General features: G+C 38.1%; 1 protein-coding gene and 1 non-coding gene across 20 annotated transcripts in view; both read right to left on the reverse strand.

Annotated features, from left to right (window-relative positions):
* Positions 1 to 12446, reverse strand: part of LOC127868937 (esterase LipI-like) — a 187757-nt gene that overhangs the window by 50231 nt on the left and 125080 nt on the right. The gene's annotated exons all lie outside the window — the stretch shown is intronic.
* Positions 396 to 512, reverse strand: LOC127870525 (U5 spliceosomal RNA). The gene has a single exon (XR_008044872.1). It is a non-coding gene; the product is annotated as a U5 spliceosomal RNA (small nuclear RNA).

Below are 12446 nucleotides of genomic sequence, written 5' to 3' on the forward strand. Positions count from 1 at the left end.
TATTTCAGAGATAATAAAACAAACATAAATTTGATTATATTTATAAGCGGTGTGGATATTGTTATTGTTCGTCAGCGATCGAAAGTGTAAGAGGTGCATTAAAGGGACCGTCAACCGCGATTGACGAAAATGAAAAGTTCTAAATCAATCGCTGTAGGGGCTGAAGGCCTGGAGCTAGGTTTAGTGTGACGTAAAATGCATTTACGATGTTTTGTCTTTGTTTTAACTATAGACAAAGACTATAGTCAGTATAATCATACAGTTATTAATAATTATAAATTTAAAATATTGTCCAATTTTGCTGCTACACAATTAACGAATAAAAGCATTTAACGAGTACAGACTATAGTCAGTATATACAACGTAATCAAACGAAATATTATATGTGTAATAGTATCCCATAAAGATGGGACTGCAGATATAAGTCTATAGACTCATTGATTGTTCCACTGCACGGAAATCTTTAGTAAAAGGCGAAAGATTTATTCGTGACTGTAGTGAAACCAGAGTTAACTTATATGTAGTAGTTCAAGATTTTATATTGCCTTCTTATTTCAGTAGACAGTTTACATTACGGTTATTTAAAGCAGAAGTATGTTTTCATCATTTCATTCTTCAGGAAAATATACTGCACATAAAATAGGAAAAAAATGAATTCAATATCATTTAAGAAATAAATTACTTACATTTTTAATTATTGGTAATATGTACACTTGAAAATAAGATAAAAAGACAAATTTAATCAATTTGCAGTATCTATTTTTAGAAGAAATGTGCAGCAACTCTGGCTTCTTCCTGTCAAGGGAAATCACTGTAACACTTGACGGATACGAGCATGAGGTTTAATTTTAAAGCAAGATAAAGATTGCTTAATATATTTGTCTTCCTTGTTTGTCTAAAAAGTGTTTTAATAATCAGATAACTCCTAACTCATTTACCGCATAGCAGTAAATAAAATGTAAATGTTCTAGATGGAAGCCAAAAGATGAAGGTGTGAGTGTTCATGTACCACTGTGCTTCTTTGAGAAAATGGGACATAATGCGTGCGTGCAAAGTGTTGTACCAGATAAGCCTGTGCAGTTTTACAGACAACAAATCCTGCGTTTATGGTATTTCTTTAAGTAAACAAGCCTCTTCTTAAAGAATATCCTGTTTATGCGGAAACTAGCGTACCTGATTATCCTATGCGATTTGAACAGGCTAATTGTGACAATAACTGAATTACAATTATGCATTGAGCCCAGATTTACTGAGCCCAGATCATCACTGCAGTTCATACCCAGCTGTGCTGCAGCTCCTATCAATGCATACTTTCCAGGATCTAGCCACAACTACAGCAGAAAGGGAGAACAATGTGCCTCATTCTGGGAAACCTAGGCTTCATGCATGTGTATGCAGTGTCCTCCCAGGTAAGCCTGTGGAGTCGGCACAGGCTGATGAGGGACGACACTTGTTTTTTTATGGAATTTTTCCTTTAAAAGAAGTCTCTTCTACACGCTTATCCAGTTTAGCCGGAAAAGTTCGTCCCTGATCAGCCTGTGCAAATTTCAAATGCATATCTGCGACGACACTAAAGACACATGCATAAAGCCCATTTTTTCCAGAACAAGGCTTATACCATGTTAATCACAGAAGATATTCCAAAAATTCACACAATCCATGTGCTTAGGGCTGCACTGACGACAAGGGCTGCATCGATGACAATGGCTGCCCTGATGAAAAGGCCTGCACTTATGACAAAGAATGCACTGACATGGGCTGCAATGACGACGCACCTGGCTTCACAGACGACAAACAAAGGCTGTGCAGATGACAAAGGCTGCGCATATGACAAAGGCTGCGCATATGACAAAGGCTGCGCAGATGACAAAGGCTGCGTAGATGACAACGGTTGCGCAGCTGACAAAGGTTGCGCAGATGACAAAGGCTGCACAGATGACAAGGGCTGCGCAGATGACACGAGCTGTGCAGATAACAAAGGCTGGGCATATGACAAAGGCTGGGCAGATGACAAAGGCTGGGCAGATAACAAAGGCTGGGCAGATGACACAGGCTGTGCAGATAACAAAGGCTGGGCAGATGACAAAGATGACACAGGCTGTGCAGATAACAAAGGCTGGGTAGATGACAAAGGCTGCACAGATAACAAAGGCTGGGCAGATGACACAGGTTGGGCAGATGACAAAGGCTGCGCAGATAACAAAAGCTGGGCAGATGACACAGGTTGGGAAGATAACAAAGGCTGCACAGATAACAAAAGCTGGGCAGATAACAAAGGCTGGGCAGATGACACAGGCAGGGCAGATGACACAGGCTGTGCAGATAACAAAGGCTGGGCAGATTTCAAAGGCTGCGCAGATATCAAAGGCTGGGCAGATGACACAGGCTGCAAAGATAACAAAGGCTGGGAAGATAACAAAGGCTGGGCAGATGACAAAGGCTGGGCAGATGACACAGGTTGGGCAGATGACAAAGGCTGCGCAGATAACAAAAGCTGGGCAGATGACACAGGTTTGGCAGATGACAAAGGCTGCGCAGATAACAAAGGCTGCACAGATAACAAAGGCTGTGCAGATGACACAGGCTGGGCAGATAACAAAGGCTGCGCAGATAACAAAGGCTGGGCAGATAACAAAGGCTGGGCAGATGACAAAGCCTGGGCAGATGACACAGGCTGTGCAGATAACAAAGGCTGGGTAGATGACAAAGGCTGTGCAGATATCAAAGGCTGGGCAGTTGACACAGGCTGCAAAGATAACAAAGGCTGGGAAGATAACAAAGGCTGCGCAGATAACAAAGGCTGGGCAGATAACAAAGGCTGGGCAGATGACATGGGCTGGGCAGATGACAAAGGCTGGGCAAATAAAAAAGGCTGCGCAGATAACAAAGGCTGTGCAGATGACAAAGTCTGGGCAGATAATAAAGGCCTGGCAGATGACACAGGCTGCACAGATAACAAAGGCTTGGCAGAAGACAAGGACTACACAGATGACAAAGGCTTGGCAGATAACAAAGGCTGGGCAGATAAAAAAGGCTGGGCAGATGACACAGGCTGGGCAGATGACACAGGCTGGGCAGATAACAAAGACTGCGCAGAAAACAAAGGCTGTGCAGATATCAAAGGCTGGGCAGAAGACAAGGAATGCACAGATGACAAAGGCTGGGCAGATAGCAAAGGCTGGGCAGATGATAAAAGCTGCACAGATAACACAGGTTGGGCAGATGACACAGGCTGCACAGATAACAAAGGCTGGCCAGATGACACAGGCTGCGCAGATAACAAAGGCTGGGAAGAAAAGGAATGCACAGATGACAGTGGCTGCACAGATAACAAAGGCTGGGCAGATGACACAGGCTGCGCAGATAACAACGGCTGGGCAGATGACAAAGGCTGCGCAGATGACATGGAATGCACAGATGACATGGGCAGTGCAAATGACAAGAGTTGCGCAGATGACAAGAGTTGCGCTGAAGACTAGGAATGCACAGATGATACAGACTGCGCAGATGACAAAGGCTATGCAGATTACACGGGCTGGGCAGATTTGAAAGGCTGCGCAGATGACAAAGGTTGTACAGCTGACAAGGGCTGCGAAGATGACAAGGGATGCAAAGATGACACAGGCTGTGCATATGACAAGGGTAGCGCAGATGACAAGGGCTGCGCAGATTACAAAGGTTGGGCAGATTACAAAGGTTGGGCAGATTACAAAGGCTGCCCAGATGACAAGGGATGCACAGATGACACAGGCCGTGCATATGGCAAGGGCTGCGCAGATGACAAGGAATGCACTAACGACAACTAGTGCACATATGACAAAGGTTGCACTGACGACAATCAATGCACAAATGACAAAGCCTGCGCAGATGACAAAAGCTGCGCATATGACAAAGGCTGTGCAGATGCCAAGGGCTGCGCAGATGCCAAGGGTCTCACAGATGACAATGGCTGCGCAGATGACAAGGGCTGCAAATATGATAATGGCTGCACATTTGACAAGGTCTGCACTGACGACAACGGTTGCCATATGCCAAGGGCTGCACTGAAGACCATGGATGCACAAATGACAAGGGCTGCGCAGATGACAATGGCTGCAACCATGACAAGGGCTGCAATCATGCCAAAAACCTCACTGATGAAAATGGCTGCACTGATGACAAGGGCTGCACAAATGACAAGGGCCTAACTTATGACAGGGTATGTGCAGATGACAAGGGCTGCAATGATGATGCCAATTGGCTTGAGGATTGCAAGATACTGAGTGATGACATGAACCGCTCTGATGAACAGAACCTGCAGCCATTTAAGGAAGACGCCAATAGTGGCTTCACAAAGAAGAAGACTTCGGGCACAGGATGTCAAAACCTAAAAAGAATCCGTGTAGTATTAAGACGATTATGTTGCATTCATAAGATCAAAGACTAACTCGAAAAAAATGTTTGTGCAGTTTTGTTATTCCATTAAAATAAAGTTTTATAAACATAATTATCTTCATAATTTGTCTGATATAATTTAATTGACCAAATATGAATTTTATGCAACCACGTAAGAGAATTTGCATGAACCGCAGAAACACAGGTTTGTGCCTTCTAAATACAATTCATGTTATAAGTCTGCGATGTTAAAATACAAAAATTAACACAGCTTTACCAACAGCCTATTACCATCGTAACAAGAAACCGTCGGAGACGGGTGATGCTCCCCAAAGTTTTTTTTGTCACAATATTGCACTATATATTCAGATAAAAGGAAACGTCTTGAGGGGCATTACTTTGTAAAAAAATAATACGATGGATGGTTTAGCAACTTAATAATTTCAAAGGGCCATAACTCTCTAAATAAATCATCTAACCAGAACCCACAAATAACATGCACATCTCCTCAATGTAGTTAAGCTTCCCATAAAGCTTCATTGAATTCCAGTCAGTACAGTAGTTGGGGGGACAAGAATTGCGCTATATGTACAGTTAATGGAAAATTTCAAAGGGCCATTACTCGGTGAAAATACATCAGACCAGAATTCGCTGATAATATGCACATCTCCTCTTGGTAGTGAAGCTTCCCATAAAGTTTCATTGAATTCCGGTCATTAGTTGCTGAGAAATGGCCCGGACAAAAAATGTGCACGAACGGAAGGGCACACAGACAGACGAAGCGGTGACTAGATGCTCCCCCCAAAATACAATTTTGGGGGAGCATAATAAACCCAACTGTATTTGGAAATTTAATTTAGTTAATATTTTCAATCTTATTTTGACATATTAACGTACTTATAACTGAACAGATAGCTTTTAACTACACCTTTGCTATTTAATGGAAATTCATGCATGATTATCAATAAAAACCGGTTTGTGGTAAAAATGCCAGAGGTAAAAATGCCAGAGATAAAAATGCACGAAGTAAAGTGGTAAAAATGCCATAGGTAAATTGCCATAGGTAAAAATGCCAGATGTTAAATAGCAAAATAGAGTTTTTAGCAATATTTTTTAAGGATATTGAGTATTGGAGGAATAACATTCTAAGCTTATGTTAATGTTACTGATAACATGTTTTTACTAATTGAACATGCTGTATTTATTCTAAATTTAGACTGTAATTTTGTTGTTTTGTAATTTATTCATTATGTTCATTGAGCAATAATCAATAGGATAATTAATATTGGATATATTGGATACTTGGAGTCAATAACTTTGACTTATTTGCATACAACTCACGGTCTTGATAAATTGTATTAACTTCCAGCTGGCAATATAGGTCGACAAGAAATTCAAGAACAAACCAAGACACATTTGCATCTTTAATTTCGGATCTCTAGATTAACCGAGATTACCGCGCTCTTTCGGTAATAGTACCAAAAAAGACATGGATATATCGTTACATATACAATATTATAAGCATAAGCTATATCAATATGTATTTAAATGTGATAGGTTGTTAAAGTTTATTGAAATGCAAATACATCATCTTGAATTATAAATCTTGTTCCATCGTGCCAAAATATTCATTGTTTCATGAAATTGTGTATAAAAGCAAAACAATTGAAATTATGACAGGTAACTTTTTGACGAATTTACAACGATGGTCCTCAGCACCAAACCATGTTACGCGTTTCTTGAACGTCTTTTCCGCTTAAAAAGACGTGTAGTACCAGAGATGTAGATAACATGTAATCTACGTCTATGGTAAGGGAGCTAGTCAAAACGGCCCCAGTCAAAACGGCCCCTAGTCGAAATGACCGAAAAATTGGTCAAAACGGCCCCACTTTGGTCAAAACGGCCCCAAAGACAGTTTTTAAGTTGGTCAAAACGGCCCCACATTTGGTCAAAACGGCCCCACATTTAGTCAAAACGGCCCCACATTTAGTCAAAACGGCCCCACAGATAGTCAAACGAAATCGAAAATCAGAAGAAAAAATATATATGAAATCTACTTCTGCTATTTTCTTAGTTAAGTCTGCGATAACAACTTCAAAGGATGAAGTTTATTTTACGTACATACAAACTTATCATACAAATATTGATTGTGCCTTATTATATAATAATTCTAAATTGTTTAAATATCTCACAAATAACTGATTGCGTCGGTTCTTAATTGAAAATAATTTGTTTGCCGGCGAGAATGAGCGTAAGTTAATTATGACATAAATTATGTATCTTTGGGAAATTAGTCTATTTGTAAATATACTATAATTATATCACAGTTTTATCACAATCAAAAGGTTATTGATCACTTGTGATCTTATTTGAAGTCGTAATTAAAGTTAACTTAAAAGGAATTAAAGGTGCTTTAGGTGTATTGTTTAAAGCAAACTGTTGAGCATAATCTGCATAAGTGTTAATAATATTATTTCAATCAATTATTTCCCGATCATATAAATATCGGCGAAAGAGCATGTAGTTCATTATTATGATCTATTTGTTTCTATACGGATATATTTGAGTGTATAATTGTGCAATGGAGGATACGTGTATTGAGTGTGATTTATCAGTTCGACCGCGTCAACAGGGAATTTCTGGTAGTACCTATGTGCAATCAATGATTGGTTTGGTTCTGTCAATATATATTATAGTCAGCGGAGTCAACGGTTATATTCAACGGGGGGGGGGGGGGGGGGGGGCCAGTTTACTGGTCTATACGAAGTAGGTATTACATGTATGGTGTACAGTTGAAGGCAGCTGTACATAATTATTCTGCGTTTTTTTAGATTTAGTAGCTAATTGACAATCGAAGACTGAAGATTGCGTAGGTAATAGACTGATCCCGGAATTCGCACGAGTTTAGAAAAACACACTTTACCCTCGGTAAAAACAACGCTTGCCCATTATATTTATTTCACCAATTTTATATGAAAGACATAAGCATTTTTAATTGTCAATCAAAGACACATGATCCATTATTTATATCTATTGACTGTACAATGTACTTTTGGCGAATCCACACATAAAGCACACTTTAAGCAGTAATAAATACATGTACTGAAAAAAGTGTAATGCACATAACAAAAACATGGTTTTCAAACTTCAAGTGTTTGTAAGATAACATAGAACTTGAAATAAAGAGTGTTGTTGAAATGTTATTTTTATAATTTGTAAAAAAGGTTTATCAATGACTTTGCCTTATTTGACAGTTTTTGAACCACAAGACTCAACAAGATATACTGTATACTGTCTTGGATTGTTAATTGGGGGCAATAAAGGGATTAGCGGTGTTAAGTGTTAGCGAAACAGAGCTTGAATAGCGAATTTTATTGGGAACCTATACACCTTACATCGTTTTTTACGAATGTCGGGACAAATCGTCTCATGGCGGGACGGCGGGACAAAGGGCCCAAAAGCGGGAATGTCCCGCCGAGATCGGGACGTATGGCATGTATGGATATACACATTATCATTACAACCAAGTTTGATAAATATCAATCCATCCAAGATGGTGACTTAGTAGGATATCCAACAAGGTTAAATAGGAGGTCCACCCATCTAACACTGTTAAAAATTTCTGGATAAAGATCATGTCTCCCACCACTTTAGTGGTGCGAGAGACATTTGATTTACCCCTGTGTGTCTGTCACACTTGATGTCGGAACTAAAGTTGTTGCTTGTTTTACATGCACTTTTATCATGCAAAATGCTGATTAGATAGCAGGAAATTGCGTCATTTCAAGGTGCTTTTTTGTTAAAAATCAACGACAGGAGGGGACACCCTCCCCAGTTCAGCCCCCCCCCCCCCCTCTCAAAATTTTCTGGATACGCCGCTGATACATTATGATTCTATAGTTACTACACAATATAATATATTACATCATTTTCTACAAATTATAGTCGTAAACTACATTTGTATTTCTTGCAAAGGCTATAGTGAAAAAAAAATCGTTCAGCATATTCAAAATTGTCACTAAGGAATTTAGTTAAACTTGAATGGCAGTTGGCCCTTTCCATTTAAATACTCCACCTTTAAAAAATGTTGCCCCTCTCCCTCTTTCCGTTTTTATGCTCCACCCTTTTAAAATAGGTGCTGCCTATTATTACACTTTTACATTTGTAAATGTTTTCGTAAATATGGACACACCTATTGTAGTTGCATTGGATATTCATGGTAAATACGGACACACCTATTGTAGTTGCATTGGATATTCATGGTAAATACGGACACACCTATTGTAGTTGCATTGGATATTCATGGTAAATACGGACACACCTATTTTAGTTGCATTGGATATTCATGGTAAATACGGACACACCTATTGTAGTTGCATTGGATATTCATGGTAAATACGGACACACCTATTGTAGTTGCATTGGATATTCATGGTAAATAAGGACACACCTATTGTAGTTGCATTGGATATTCATGGTAAATACGGACAAACCTATTGTAGTTGCATTGGATATTCATGGTAAATACGGACACACCTTTTGTAGTTGCATCGGATATTCATGGTAAATACGGACACACCTATTGTAGTTGCATTGGATATTCATGGTAAATACGGACACACCTACTGTAGTTGCATTGGATATTCATGGTTTGACAGAGTAACATACAGTATTACTTGATATTAAAATCTAATTTGTATTAATAACTTATTCCATATATGCTGAGTGGAAACAGCACAATTAAGTCACTCGTAATGTACACAGTTTTCCAGTCGATTATTTTTTCTAAAACAGATAGAGGTCACCCCCTGCCCCTTTTCAGCCACCCCCCCCTGGCATTTTTTGTCAGGCTTTTTTCCTAGTGATTGTTGATATATTAACCAAGACACAGTATAAAATACAAACAAACCACAGGATACAGTTTAGTTATGTTGCATTTAATTCATTAAACATTATATTTCAATATAACAAAAGCTTTTTTGTTTTATTATGCATATATTAAAAAACTTAAGGTGACAGGGGATATATCAGTGAAAGGGGGGTCCATGAAAATTACATATCTTTAGGGTAGGGGTTCCCTATGGTCTTTAAAAATCAATTACGTATTTATAAGATTTATTTCTTGTGTTAGGTTATAAAAAGAATGTCTCAAAAGTTTGGAAAAAAAACATTGAAACAAGCGACAGCTCCTTAGCAAGGAAATTTTGAATCTTCAAAAAAGACGTTTTCACTTTTGGGGGAAGTCAATATTTCACGCCGCAGAAACAGAACAGAACTTTGAAGGTAAATTGTGAAAAAGCTATAAGTATGGGAGACACTTTTCTAGGTACCCGGTAAATAAACACTTCACAGGGATGAAATTAATGAGTTATGTCGCCAACACTAGGATTGCATTCTGTTTGGATGTACTGTGCATGCCATGAAATGGGTCAAATTTCTCAATTTTTCATTAAAAATGAGGTGGGTGGGGGGAAAGATCAAGGGCCATAGTTTCACAAGTGAAGAAGCCAGCCTTGTCTTTGGTTGTATTTTCAATGTATGTTGCCTATGTTATGACACTGACACAAAAAGGCTTTCTTGTGTCACCTTCTGTTGTGATGAAATGGATTTGACTCTATGGGGCTTTTCAGAACTCGAAATTTGGTCAAAAATATATCCCCTGTCCCCTTAATAGCAAAACACAAATTTTTTAAATTGTGTATATCATACAAAAATTGATACAAATATTCCACAAATGTGTTGCGGTAACAAATCGAACATAATTTAGCATATATCTTTTAACCGCTATGGTTTAGATTAAGGAAAACAAATGGAGGTAAAAATGTTTAAACCATTGCTAATTTTAGGAAAATTTCATGTGTGTTGGTTTGCGCTAGAAAACAAGGTTTGAACTCATATTTGTGTACTAGCATCTACATTTGCACATTTACTGAGCTTGAATACTAAAATAAGCAAGATAAGTCTGCAGTTTTGTAGAAAAAGTTGGTAAAAATAGGAAAATTATGCAAAAAAGTGGTTTGTAACAAGCCGCAAACATAAATTATTTTTTCTTCTTATTTGAAGTCATTATGGCAACATATTTCTTCATGTCACACCTAACAGATGAAGAAAGACTAAGATTGAAGCATTTATTTTATAATAAATATGAAATAATAAATGAATGCCATATCTGGAAGGGGGCGTGCACTCCAAGCGGCTATGGTGTTCTGTGGTGTAGTTTCCACGGCAAAAGGCTAAGGCTTAAAGCTAACCGTGCACTATATTGTCTTGTAAATAAACATTCCATGTCATCACAAATGCATGTGTCGCATTTATGCCACAATAAACGTTGTGTCAACATCAAGCACTTATGTTATGAGCCTCAAAGCTCAACAACAGACAAATATGCGCTCATGAAGGTTCCCTATGCACTTGAAAATGTTTCCAAGCTGTGTCTTCTTTACAATGATGTTCTCATAGTCAGATATTTTTGCACTGTTTCCAATTGTAGCACTTGGATTTTCAGACTGTGGTACTGTTTGAAGTGGTTGCAGATTAAAAGGGAGAACGAGTGGATTCCAAGGACACTTACACACACTCAAGACATGGTTAGCCACAGAATCACCCAATCGCACGACACTTTCCTGGTCAGGATCTGAATTCAACGGAGTAGAATCTCGAACTTGTTTCTCTGCACAGGGCGCATGACTGCAGTTATAGTTTGGAAATACTCCTTTTTTGAAAAGTGCACCTTTGTTTTTCCTTGCGCGATTGTTTTTATAACTGTGCTGTGATTTCTTATGGAGTGATCTCATTTTGAATGGTATTTTAATGAATAAATACTCATGTATCAATATTTGGTGCATGTATTATGTAATCATTGGGGAATATACATCTGTATTCTGTAAGACTGATTGATATTGTCAATAATCATTTTAAACCTTTGACACATAACTTGTGCTTCTCTACTAAATAGAGTCAAATGTTGTGAATAGGAACACTATTTTTTGGATTATTTCTGTTCTGGTTGTTCCCCTTGAATTGTGTGAAATTTTGGAATTACTATATTTAGGTGTTTGCTCAGAATCTCAGATTTATATAGCGTGTAACATTTTCTTGCTCCTAAGCAATACAGTAATATGCAATTTTGTGCTTGCTTGGCCAAACTGCTAATTGTGATAACTGTTATAAACATGGTATAGTATAACTTCTGTCTACATATGTATATGTCACCATGTATATCATCAATCATGTAAGATTGCCATCCTGAGTTTCTGTTTGCTTTGACAAGACATCATCTTCAACCAATGGAAGCAACTCCAGTGGATTCAGGGCCTGTTTTTCGGGGTTCAGTTTTCTCTGCATGGCCACAAACATGGTATTTGTAACTTCATCAACCGTCACTGTATCATTCATAGTGTCATTGCTAGCAAGATATTGTGAGTTCTGCAGATGACGGCAGGTTTCTAAAGAGCGAATCATCTCTGATGGTTTCATGTCTTTGGAAGAAAGGCCTTTAACTTTCTTAAGCTTCTTTTCTGAAAGGATTCCAGAATACATTGATCACTTGCCAAATAAGATGTTGTACATTTCAGTTACAATCACAAACATGCATTTATGGCAATATGTTTGTATAAAACTGTAAAAAGATATTTAAAATATTATATAAAAATCTTATCTTACAAAGTTTGGCTAAGGGATATCTCCTAAACAACATGTACTTCAGTTAATATCACAAAGTGGATTTGGCCTATAGATCTTTATATCACATTGTTTGTTTCCTTATATTTACTATAATGAGTCCTGGTTCCTTTTTGGGTCATGGTTAAAAACATTGCGTGAAATCCCTCGCAGATAGTAACGAAAAAAAGTTTTGAACGATCACCATAGTTTTGCTGATACTTAATATGTTTAAAAAAAGTTAAATAGTGTAATGCAACATAAATCGATACATTCTTTTCAAATACAAACACTATTTCCTCCTTTATGTTTTGTTCATAGAGTGTTTATAAGTAACACAGCGTTTATTTTCATACATATTTAGGGCCTGTAGGGGCACCCATTCCAAATGTAAAAGCATAAATATTTTTCTC

This window comes from Dreissena polymorpha, chromosome 2 (assembly GCF_020536995.1).
Source record: "Dreissena polymorpha isolate Duluth1 chromosome 2, UMN_Dpol_1.0, whole genome shotgun sequence".
In the NCBI taxonomy this organism is placed as follows: Eukaryota; Metazoa; Mollusca; class Bivalvia; order Myida; family Dreissenidae; genus Dreissena; species Dreissena polymorpha.